The sequence below is a fragment of the Ictidomys tridecemlineatus genome, chromosome 11, assembly GCF_052094955.1.
Source record: "Ictidomys tridecemlineatus isolate mIctTri1 chromosome 11, mIctTri1.hap1, whole genome shotgun sequence".
NCBI classification, from domain to species: domain Eukaryota; kingdom Metazoa; phylum Chordata; class Mammalia; order Rodentia; family Sciuridae; genus Ictidomys; species Ictidomys tridecemlineatus.
In genome coordinates this window covers 118,721,514-118,734,845 of record NC_135487.1, presented here as the reverse complement: position 1 = coordinate 118,734,845, position 13,332 = coordinate 118,721,514, and the positions used below count along the sequence as shown (strand labels likewise).

The following is a 13,332-nucleotide window of genomic DNA, read 5'->3' as shown; positions in this document are numbered from 1 at the left end:
GTGAATTCTCAGTGTAGTTTTGATTTACATTTCTCTAATTGCTAAGATTTTAAATACTGCAACCTCTAAATCAAACAAGTTCAGGCAGCTTCTCTGATTTCAGGTTTTTCTGTACTCAATCTGTGTTTTTCTGTGTTCTCCCCTCCCTTTGTGGGGTCTCTTTGCTGCTTTCAGTACCCATGTGGCAGGTGAGTTGGCATCTATATATTCTTATATTTTGTTGTTGTACTCAAATTTCTGATTCCCTAGTCCAACTGAATGTACACTATTATATTTTGTGAAATTCCTTTTTCATCAACCTCAGTAGGTGTCTATATTCCTGCTGCTGTGCTCATGATACAAGGTAATGCAGCTTTCCACTATCTCACCATCTTCTGGTCTTGCAATACAGCTTTTTATCCAGGATGATTGCTCATCAATTTTAACACTTTTCAGATTGATGCCATCCCATTTGTGGATGTTTCATTTTATTTCTTGAACTTTAGGAGTGTACTTAAGGAATTCAGTTCCTGAGCCTCAATGTTAGGGTGTTAGGCCTACATGTTCTTCTGGTAGATGCAGGGTTTCTGGTCTACTTCTCAGGTCTTTGATATGCTTTCAGTTCAGTTTTAAGAGAGAGGGGCTAAATTTCATTTGGCTACATATGGATTTCCAGTTTTTCCAGCCCCATTTGTTGAAGAGGCTATCCTCAGCACACTATAGTGATATAATCACATCAATGTTTTTAGCAGCACAATTCACAATAGCTAAGCTATGGAGTCAACACACACACACACACACACACACATACATGTATTACTCAGCCATAAAGATGAATAACTTTATAATAGTTGCCATTATATGGATGAATCTGGAGACTACCATGCTAAGTGAATTAAGTCAGTCTCCCCAAATACAAATATCAAATGTATCAAATGTTTTCTTTGACATTTGGAAGCTAATCTACACTAAGGAGGGAAGAGTGGAAGAATACAAATTCCAGGTATTAGACAAAGAGAAATGAAGGAAAAAGAGTACGGTAAGGAAAGGAAATGAATGGTAAGAAAAGGAATGAACCTGACATTGTGTTCCTATATGTACATTTGCTATGTACATATAGGAACACAATGCAGAGAATGTCACCTTTATGTACATCAAAAGCCTGGGGTCCTAATTAGATTAAGATATATTCCATGCTTCTATATGATCTCAAAATGGGCTCTACTCTCATGAAAAACTAAAAAGAAGTCATAAAAAACATAATAAAAATGACACTTTAATTTGCATGTCTAAGTTAACAATCCAGGGGGCTGGGTTTGTGGTTCAATGGTAGAGAAATTGCCTCGCATGTACAAGACCCTGGGTTTGATCCTCAGCACAACATAAAAATAAATAGGTGAAATAGAGGCATTATGTCCAACTACAACTAAAAAACAAATATTAAAAAAAGATAACAACCCAGGTTTGAGTTAGACTTGTTCCCTATGAAAACCCCCAGAGAGAGATCCATGAGCTACTAACTTAGTAAAGACTCATTCACAGCACAAAGAGGTAATGAAGTCAAGCAATTCAGGTACAGAAGGCAAAAAAGTGTAGAAAGTATACAATTTAAGAGAAGGGAGCATGTGTCTGAAAGATGCTCTTCATAGGGTTGGGACTGGGCTTCCCTGCAGCAGTTATCAAGAATATTAGGACAGCAGGCATGAGAACAGAGCAGATTTCAGAATGTAAATAGAAAATGTAGATGGAAGGGCAGGTCAGGGCTACAAGGCCATGGGAAGTACAGATAAGACCAAACAGAGGCTCCATCTCCTGTTGGAGACAAGCACAGATGAAGAGAAATCACTGCAGAAGGAGGAGCTACAATCTTACAGAGTTAAAAGGAGTCAAGTCCATTCCAGAGCCAACATACCTGAAGCCTGAAGGCCAGGGAATCTGCATGCTAGTTTCCTCTTGCTCATCAGAATTTTTCTTGTAATCATCTTCTCTTTGCTGACACCTGTGGCATCATCGAGGACATGCTCTGTAAGTATGTGCAAATAAGACAGGATTTGTAAAATGCAATAGCACCCAGATATATTTCCAAACACTAGAAAATCAGAGTGGAGGTAGGTTGTGCTTTGGGGAAGGAAGAGATAATAAAAATCAAGCAAAATCAAAGGAGAAACACATTATTAAAGAAAGGAAAACTCATCCTAAGGAATTTAAAAATATGCATAATAATAATACACTGCACGTATACCCATTATATATGAAAAAGCACATATAAAAAATGTGTAATACACACAAGAGGGATCTCTATATTTATCTGATGGACAACTGCTCCTTTGGGCTCTTGACTCCACCTGTGCATGGGAAACTTGCATCTATGATATGTATGGGCTCACATGTCCACTCAAAGGCCCTTGGGCCTTCTCAGAGGAAATTGAAAGGAGAAGAGGGTTCAGTAACAATCCCAATTCTCCCTTTGCTAACTACACCTAGAAAACCCATTTCTTATGTCCCTGCCAATTGACCCAACCTATCAACCCAGGCACAGTGACAGAAATCACGTGTCCAATGGACATGTCATCTTTTGTACATGTGCCTAGGTATTCTTGGGTGGGTGGTGCCCATGCAAAAGTTCCTAAAATAAAGTAATACAATTGACAAAAAGGGCTTTAAAGTAACAATGAATTCATGTTTATTATCCAAATATAATTAATCTTAGTCACTATTTCTGGAGAGAACATTCTACAGAGACACCAGGGCATGGGACAAAAAAAGGAATTTATTGATCTTGATCCACAGGCAGAAAAGATCATGAATAGAAATGATGGACATCATATTTTTCTTTGGGGGGGGGGACAACAGGGATTTAACTCAGGGGACTTCATCACTGAGCTACATCCCAGCCCTATTTTGTGTTTAATTTACAAATTGGGTTTCACTGAGTTTCTCAGCACCCCGAGGCTTTGAATTTGAATAATACTTTTTGCTGAGGCTGGCTTTGAATTCATCATTCTTCTGTCTCAGCCTCCTAAGCCACTGGGATTATAGGCCTGAGCCCCCATGCCAAGCACAGCAGACATAGTTTAAAGACAAAATCAGTCAGATCCACCTGACCTCTGTACCTACTCTGAAACAAGATGGGTCTCCTGCCTCTGCATGCATATATTCAGCCTACACAGTAGAGTTGAGTGCAGAGAATTTTTGCTTTCCTAGGGAGAAAAGTTAGATTCATTTGAATTATGATAGGAATACTCACTGGCTTCATCCATAGCAGAACTGACTGTAGGCTCAGCTGATGGGAAGACAGAGCTTCTGACAAGTTCTTGTGTGTTAGATGAATTAGGATGATCCAAGGGTAGAAAATAAGTTTTCCCCAGCAGGAGGTCATCCTCTTTCTCCTCCTGCAGTTCACCATTGGGAATGCTGAGACAAGGAAGAATAACCAAAAAATCAAGGTGGTTTAGAAGCTACAGCCTCCCAGTTGGTTATGATTCAAAGTTGAAGAGTGGAGTCCCCTAACAGGTGCCTGCCTTCAAAAATAATCTAGAAAACCATTTTCAACTCATGGACATAATTTAGGTGCCATAGTATGAGAGAGAGAGTGAGAGCCACCAGTGTCCAGTGTACTGGCCAGATAACAAGCTGATGAGAAAGGAGGCTCAACTTCATCTATAAAGTACAACTACAGAAGGATCATACAATGAGAAGCAAAGCTGTAGTTGAACCTAGGGCATGACTGATGCTGACACTTGCATATAGATGGCCAGCAAATACAGCCTGATACATGATACAGTGCCCCCAAAATGTGTGCCTTTTAGAACTTTTTCTATCCATTTTTTTGATATAATACTTTTGGGGGGGGGGAAGGGGTAGAAAGGGAGCGTATTTCTGTTTTTCTTGCTATGACATACCTGTCCGGGATTATCAGGCCATAGTATAGAAAGATAGTATGCCTCTAATTCTGATTATTCAACTTAAAATAAACAAGTGATTTTGTTAAAAGGAAGAAATGCCCAAGACTGACTGTGCAGTTCTTCTCAGTCACGCTCAGTGTACCAGCACCAGGAAGATAAAAGATAACCTTGCTAAAGGGCTCCATCACACTGGGCTTAGTCAACATCACCCCTGCCAACAATAGTCTTTTTTACATTTGGTGATCAAATGTGTCTACTTTTGACCTCATGGTCTAATCTTTCAGGTTATCCTTAACCCCTTATTTTGCCTTTTCTTACAATCTCCAGATTATTTGTTGTTACCTGGAATTCAGTGAATTTTGGTCTTTTTCATCATCATTTTCATGGTTTTCTACAAACAATTCAAAAACATCCAGGAGTCATTACATAGTGCTATTTCACCCATTTCAACACAGAGCCCAAGTGGGTTCTTCAGTCACCTTGGCTAGACAGGAATAAGAATCTGCAGGAAATCTTGAAAGTTATTACAATTTCGATCAGGAATGAGCAGAAAAAAGAGTCATGGAAAATGGAGTGGGCTAAGGGGTGAAGACAAAATGACTTCTGCCACGTATAGCCCAGATAAAGTTCAGTTGTCATAATCTTTCCCATCAGTTTTCACAATTTTTCTTTGTGTGTTGACTTAGTCCTGTTTGCCAAGGAGGGTCCAAGAAGGAGCCATGTGCTAGTGACTTATGAAGGCCATGTTCCCAGAATAAAGAGGCAGCAGAGTCAAGGAAGCAGGGTAGATCAAAAGCCTAGACAGTGTGTGATTCCAGGGAAGGTGGCATGTGTCTGAAAGATGCTCTTCATGGGATTAGGACCCCCCATTAAGCTGGGCTTTCCTGTGTCAGTTACAGGGAATATCAGGACAGCAGATGTAGGAACAGAGCAGATTTCTGAATGCAAACAGGAGGTGGAGATGGAACAGCCTCTCAGGGTGGGAGACCATAAAATAGAGACATAAGACCAGACAGTCTCCATCTGCTGTTGGAAAGAACCAATGGTGAAGAGAAATCACAGCAGAAGGAGCTACCTCCTCATAGAGAGAGCTAAAAGAGGTAAGTGCATCCCAGAGCCACAGAAGCTGTCACCACTCTACCCGAAGCTTGAAGTCCTGGGAATCTGCATGCCATTCTCCACTTGCAGAAGAGTTGTTTTCTTTTCATGATCTTCTGCTTCATGACACTCATGGTATCAGTGAGGACATGCAGCTCACATCCAGGTGTTTTGACAGCCAAGCCTCCAAGGGCATCACCCTCAAGCTTGGGAAGGTTCTGCAGTTCAATGCAAGTATCCAAATTCAGTTCTGAAAATAAAACAGGAACTATTATCCTGTGACACAACTATTGACCCCAAAGGGTCACCTAATGAAGAAAGCAGCCTTGCACAAAAAAGTCTAAGGATTTATGTGTAGCTTATAGAGACTGATACTTTCAGGGCTGGGGTTGTAGCTTGGAGTTAGAGCACTTGCCTCAAATGCATGAGGCCCTGGGTTCTATCCTCACTACCACATAAATATAAAGACATTGAGACTGATACTTTCATTTTGTTGATGATTCTGGCATATCCAGTATGATAAACTTGACAGGAGGCAAGTGTGCTTACAATTCTTGAAAATATTCAAGAAATATGGAAGTTATAGACACCTATAGCTCCCCAATATAAAAGGCAATAATACCACTAGAGATCTAGGCAGAGCTTTTAGTCAGGAAGTGATCATCAAAGTTAAGCAAAATCATAGTAGAAGGAAAACTATATGAAAGTAGAGAACTGGGGAAGAATCATCCCTGGAATATTTTAAATCTTACTCTGACTAACTTATTTTATATACAGGCATTATTACTAATAGAACTACTGTATATGCCTAACATATAATGGATATATCTGATGAACAGAAAATTATGAACATTCACATGTGGGATTGTATAATATCAATATTCTGGCCACAAGAAGTCAGAAATAATTTAGAAACCTGAGGGAAAAAAAGAGATGTTTGAAAAGCAGATGCTCAAAAATTCCCTGTGAGACACCAGAACACAATCACTCAACTGAGCCTGTAGGCTTAGTCTTGACTGGGATTGTGGGAGCACCCAGTAGAGTCCAGCAGGAAGAAAAGATGGTGAACCTCCGCAAGTTTTCACACGTGCTTCAAGAACTACACACCAGTGACACACACAGAGCCCATGCCAGGGAGTGCTCTACATGAGGCACAGGTGTTTCTTCTCTTGCATGGCCCTCAGATGTTTGTAATGAGTGCAAGGGTGCCCACATCTGTCAGATGAGTGTGGCACCTGACATGAGAACCAGAGGCTCCAGAAGCTGATATTGAGGGAGACAGAGAATCAAGATGAACACAACCCAGATTAAGGGGACAAGGAGGGACTAAAACTCAGTCTTCACATCTGAGCAGAATTGAGTCCTTGTGAGGACACTGGCAACATGGCTATGAAGACAGACGAATGGAGAGGATGGACTCAGTGTGGAATCAGCAAGGAGACAATTTGTGCACTTTCTGTGTGAAGGTGTCACATTAATTTAAAGAGATGAGGAAAGGTGAAAAGTGAGCTGGATATGTCAGGACACAGAATTGTAAGCCCAGGATTTATACTATTACTGAAAAATTGCTCTATATCCAATGAAAATATCTTTTGTGAAATTATATTTATCAAATAACCAGAAGTTATCTGATGATTTGAGATTACAGAGTCAAATCTTTCATTAAAAAATTTTTATTTTTATTGAACTGGTACTATGGAAATTATTTTAATAAACCATGAAAGAGATGAAAGCACCTAAGATATGCACTTGGTAAAGGCCAGCCCAGGACCTGATAGTGTATTTAACCCTAGGCCCCAGGCTCCAGCTCACATCACTATGTCAGAGAATCGCAGCTTTAAGTCTGACCGAGAGAACATGTAGAGACCCACCATCTCTGCCACCCACAATATTCTGACAACCAACATGTGGATCAGAGCTTACAAATTCCCTTGCCTTTCCTATCTGGGAAGAGCATCCACTGTTTTCCAGGGTCAGTGTTGGCTACACAGCTATTGATAGCAGAGGAAAGACTCAGCCTGGCTCCACCATCACCACAGATTAACTGGTGATCCAACATTGTCCCCTGACAACTACTCATTTGGGTATTTACATCCAGGTGTGCATCTGAGGCTTGCATCTCTGACACACTGGGGCTCACATGCCCACTCAAAGGCCATTGGAGGCAGGCCTTCTTAGTGACACCTAAAAGGAGAACAGGGTAACTATCCCAGTTCTTTCTTTCTTTAGTACCCCCACCCAGAATGCCCATTTCTTATGTCCCTGTCTGTTGGGGAAACCAGCTTGTGTCTCAGGTACAGTGACAGAGATCATGAGTGTGATGGATATGTCACCTTTGGTTTCTGTGCCTGGATGCTAAGAAGGCCAGAATCAATAAATGGGATGGCAAACTGCAAAGCGTCTTCAGAGTAAAGGAAACAATTAATAACGTGATGAGAGCGCCTACAGAATGGGAAAAGATTTTTACCACATGCACATTAGACAAGAGCATTCAATCCTCAGGATGTATTAAGAACTCAAAAAACAAAAAACCCAAAAGAAAAAAAAAACATTAAATAACCCAATAAATAAATGGGCAAAGCACTGAACATGCACCTCACAGCCGAAAAAATACTAATGGCCAAAAGATACATGAACAACTCTTTATTATCTCTAGCAATTAGAGAAATGCAAATTAAAACTATGCAGAGATTCCATCTCACTTGAATTAGAATGGCAATTATAAAGAATTCAAGTAACAATAAATGTTGGTGGAGAATGGGGTGAGAAAGGTACTCTCAAAAATTTGAGTAGGACTGAAAATTAGAGCAGCCACTATGGAAAGCAGTATGAAGATTCCTTAGAAAACTTGGAATGAAACCACCATTTGACATCATCAACAGATGAATGGATAAAGAAAATGTAATGTATATAGAGAATGGTATATTACTCAGCCATAAAGAAAAATAAAACAATGGCATTTGCAGAAAATGGATGGAACTGGAGATATCATGCTAAGTGAAATAAGCCAATCCCAAACACCAAAGGCTATGTGTTCTGACTTCTAGATGATAACCGGAAAAAAGGGAGGTTGAGGAAGGGAATAATAGAAATCTACTGTATTGGACAAAGGAAAATAAAAGGATGGGAGGAGAGGGAGAAACAGGAAAGACAATAGAATTAACTGGACTTAACTAGCCTTAACTAGCCTTGTATTTGAATACATAACCAGGGTAAATTCACATCATAAACAAAAAGAGCGGGATCATCCACAGGATAAGTTATACTCTACTAATGTGTAATTGGCAAAATACATTCTACTGTCATATGTTACTAAACAAGAACAACAACAACAAAGGCAGGTGTCCAGAAAAGAGTGTCCCTGAAGAAAAATCATCCACTTAAGATGGCTTTGAAGAAAAAAATGAGTTTAAGGCTATTTTCCCAGGATTATTAAACTCCATCACTGTTTGTAGAGAGGACATTCTATTGAGACTCAGTGACCTGATTGAAATTAAAAGGTTTATTGATCTCTCCCCCGAGGGAGGAAAGATCATGGAAAGAATCTAGGATACCATGGAGAGGGGTGTCCAGTGGTTGTATAACATTCCTAGTTATGGGACCCTCTCTGCATTTCAGAAGCCTATGACTCCTTGTGGCCTATATACCACCTACAATCCATACACATATACAGTCTGTTGCCACCTGGAGGCTGTTAGCAGCTATAAGCAATGCAGCAGAGGAGCTGGCTCCTTATTGTAAATCAACTGTATGAAACTGTGAAGAGATATCGGGTCCATAATCCTTATATTTTCCACATACTACAGAGGCAAATTGGACATTCCTCCTGATATAATTGAGTTCTATGTCCCTAGGGAAATGAATAATGTCCTCAGAAATTGAGCTGACTGGAGGTTTCCAGCAGCCTCATGTCTATCCAGGTCAGACTCAGGAAGAACTGGGTACAATAGGGCCTGCTGCCCACTACTGTGTTCTCCACACACTCTCCTTGAAAATCCCTCATTCTCACCATGATCTGCTTCAGTTTTCTCAAAATTTCTTCAATCTGACTGTTTGGCTCCATCACCCTGAGAGCACACCTCATCATACTCTCATCACTGGTGTCTAGATTCTTCCACTCTCCTCCTCACTATCTTCTCTTCTTGTGAACTTCCCCAAAGATCAACTGTCTCATCAGGTTAACGTTTGTTAAGATACAGCTGCACAGTGTTACCCATGCTGGCCTCATGCTCCTGGCCATGAGAGAACCTCCTGCTGGGACCACTGAGCCCAGCCTCACTAACCTCTCACTCAATGTCCTGCTCTTACCATGTTCCCACTCTGCTTGGGAAAACTGCATTCCTACATCCCCCTGAATAATTCTAACTCCCTATCCTGCATTTGAAGTCCTCATTCCTGGCCCCACAAGGTTATCCAACATCACATCCCAACACTCCAATACACCATCCTTCCTTGTCAGGCTGTCTCCTCCCTGACTCTCACTCTGCTTCTCTGTCTTCCAGCATTCAGGTCTTTGTCTACAGGTGCTGCTCCCTGCCTGTCATGTACTGTGTGTCCCCAAGTCTCAGTTCATCCATTATTAATCATCTGTCATTGAAGACACTCAGTAACATGCATGAGAGATCCTCTTGACCTGAAGGAGAAAGTATCTTAAACCAATATACCTGTTTGTGAAAGCAATGGTGAAACAGAGAAAAAAAGGAGATTAGACCCTGAAGGATTGAAAATGGCCACTGACACAAGAATCTCTTCATGGACTCTTGGCAACGTGGACAGTTTCTTCACAAAGGTCTTGTACAGCATGCTTTCTACCAGCCACTCTGTCGTTACATAATTTTGGTGGGAAGGAGAACTCCTTTTATATGTCCAACCCCTGAAATCCTGGCCCATTCCTTTTCATGAAAACCTATTTAGTATCATTATATCAAATCAAATTTCCTCCCCTTCAATCTACTTCTTTCAGTTCCTTGAGGCTGGATCCCTCAATCATTGGGTACAATATTTATTTCCACTGTGTCTAAACCTCCAGCCCCTCCTACATATAGTATCTATTATGAAAAGTGGCCAAATCTGTGAAGTCCCTTGGGAAAGTCTCACCTTCCCTCAAGGATATTACTTTTAAACTACCTTGAACTCAGACTGAAGGGCTTTGGGGTAGTTTGGTCTCAAAGTGGCTGTAATTCAATGTAGACTCACTCTCTCTACCACTTCCGTGAATGACTACAGAGCTACTACTACCCTCTAGGTCATCTGCAATAAATATTTTAAATTGGGTTAGAATTTTGTCCTGTTTTCGGTTGCCTGCTTTTATCAGGGAGGAACCTTGCTGACATTTTTCAAGGCTCACAGTAGAAGATCCTCTGCAACTATTGGAGCCATTTATCAAACTCTAAAAGTATTGTTGCATGCCATTAGTGGGCAAGATGCAAAAGTCCTCAACAAAATATCAAGTTGTAGCTTAGATATATTCATGTTATTTCTGCAGGGCTTTCTATGTACACAGAGGATAGGTCCGAGCAGAGAGGTCAGCACCACTACTGTAGTTACAGCTGTGTCCTGTTCACAATATACACATTAGGGTCAGTGAACCCACACAGGATGAATATTAGTACAATTAGAATGCTCTTTTTCTTCATTTCAGATTCATGTATAAAGGTGAATGTGTCCATCTCTATTTGGAGGGAATGGATGAGGCACTGGCTCTTCCCAGGGACAAAGTATACTGATTAATAGCTCAAAAACCCATGTGAGAGGCTTTATGAATTCTTTGTTCCAGAGAAGCAATGTCTGTTTCTCTTTGAAATTGTCTCAAAAACATTTGTAACATACAGAATTAGAAATGGGTGAACACCCAACCCAGCCTCCTCTTTGAAAGATCAGGCTGCACAGCAGTAAAAATATGTTGGCTGAGGAGCCAGGCAGACATGGGCCCTGTGTTCCCACCACACACTAGTGGAGATTTGGGGGCAGTGACCATGCTGAATCTCAGTGTCCTCAGCACTACTGTAGAGACACCACCAACTGTGAATAGTGTCTCTTGAGGATTTAATGGAGTAGTCTGTATACAGAGATCCCTTGGCAGTGGTTACAGTTCACACATGTATTTTATTTCTTTTTCTGAAATGTTGTGACACTGAGATTAAACTTTTGCATCACTGCACCTCAGTGGAAATGGGAAAAAGAAAAAGATGGTCACACCTGAAAAGGCACTGACTAAAGCAAGGGTTGGAAAATAAATTTAGTCAGTTAATTTTACTATAAAACATTCTGATACAGTGAGACATCAGACTTCTGCTCTTCCTAAAAACTGATTTAATGAGTAAAGACTCAAGAATTTCAAAAGTTTATCTGAGGAAAAGTTGAACCCTACCTTGAGTGAGAGGCAAGAAGAATATATTTTTTCTCTACATACTCTATAAAGCTTCTACCACTCATGGCTCTTGTTCAACAAGAGTGACATTCCTGGGAATTGTGGAGAGAAATGCTCTCTGCTGTCTGAATAACTGGGTCAGTTCCCCATCATGTACACTGGCCACTGACAATTTACATGAGAACATAACTCTCAGATGGAACAGATGATTCAACATGTAATCTATGGAGGAAAGAATCATTTGTGCTCCGTTGGGTTGAAAACTACAGCAATGTATGGTGGAACAGAAACAGGAATGATTAATTGAAGGATAGCCTTCTCAGAGGAAGTTGAAAAAGTGCGTTAACACTCAAGAACCATAAAAGATCTCCACAATGATTTTTGAATATTCTATCTCATGAAAAGAAGAGAGGAAATCATTAGAAAATAAATGCAATTTCCAAGGACACTGCAGAAGGAATGATTTAACCCCTTTAAAGACTGAGGTCTGACCAATCCCTCCTGGAAAAAGTTGTAGTGATGTCTGTGAGATGCTTCTAATCCCCTCCTCCTAACTCCAGTCTACCTGCAACTGTGGCTGGCACATTGCAGACCAGGATTAAAAACAACTGACCTGGCAAGAAAAATAACAAAGCTTCAGATCCACCTGACCTCTGCACCTGCTGAGAAACAAAATGGTCTCCTGGCTCTTCAGGCATATGTCTCAGCCTAGATAGTGGAGTTGAGTGCAGAGAATTTGTGATTACCAGGGAGACAAGTTGCATTCATGTGAATTAGGATAAGAGTACTCACTGGTTCCATCCACAGTAGAGCTGAATTTAGGCTCATGTGATGGGAACACAGAGCTTATGACAAGTTCTTGTGTGTCACATGAATTAGGATGACCAGAGTACTCAAAATATTTTTCATCCAGCTGGAGGTCATTCTCTTCCTCTTCCTGAAATTCACTGTTGATACTGCTGAGACAGCTGAGGCAGGGAGGAACAAAAGATGAAATCATGGTGATTTAGAAGTTACAGTCTCCCAGTTGTTCCCGATTCAAAGCTGAAGGGTGGAGTCCAAAACAGGTGCCTCCCTTCAAAAATGATCCAGAAAACCATTTTCATCTCAAGGACATAGTTTAGGTGCCACGGTATGAGAGAGACCAAGGGCCACCAGTGCTCAGTGTAGTGATAACAAGATAACAAGCTAATGAGGAAGGAGGCTTAACTCACCTATAAGACACAGTCACAGAAGAATCACACAATGAGAAGCATAGCAGGGGCCAACCTTGTGCATAAAGCATGGTGAATTTTAGACACAAGTGTCTGATCAATAGTCTCCTTAATTGAAGAGTCTCAGAGACATTTTGCCTTCTTTGCACATCCATGTTATGACATGATATCATTTTTATTCTATCTATTTTTCTTGCTATGGAATACCTGTTGATGAGCTCAGGCTAACAGTACAGAAATGATTTTTGAGTCTCATCCTGAGTTTGACATTTACAAAGGGAACATATGATTTATTTAAGATCTAGAAGTGCCCAAGGCTGCTCAGTTATTCTTGAGAAGACTTACTCTTACAATACTATAAAGAAGACAAAGAATTTTGCTAATGGGTTCCATCATCTTGGGTTGAATCAACAACTTCACTGCAATCAGCACTCCTACTGTGCCTTTAAGAAACTTGACTACATTTGACCTCATGCTCTGTACTTTCAGGATTCCTGCACCCCTTTTATTTTATCCATTTTTTTTCTTGCCCCTGGTCATTCATTGTTACCTGAAATAAAGTGACTCTTCTTTATCATTGTCCTCATTGTCATGGTGTTCTGTAAACATATTCAGAAATGCAGAAGTCATTAAATAACTCCCCTTCACTCATTCCAATACAGACACTTCCCTCAGAAGAAGACATAATTTATGTATATATAATTCAGGGAGCAACTAAGGGACTTAACCTGGGAGAGCTCACATGTTGAGTTTAAAGAAATGGTCA

At 40.5% G+C, this 13,332-nt stretch overlaps 1 long non-coding RNA gene across 1 annotated transcript; it reads right to left on the bottom strand.

Annotated features, from left to right (window-relative positions):
* Positions 1–1,897: 1,897 nt before the first annotated feature.
* On the bottom strand, positions 1,898–13,038 carry LOC144368367 (uncharacterized). The gene is made up of 3 exons (XR_013428137.1): positions 12,145–13,038; positions 3,227–5,232; positions 1,898–2,002 (listed from the first exon to the last, which is right to left on the bottom strand). It is a non-coding gene; the product is annotated as an uncharacterized LOC144368367 (long non-coding RNA).
* Positions 13,039–13,332: the final 294 nt, after the last annotated feature.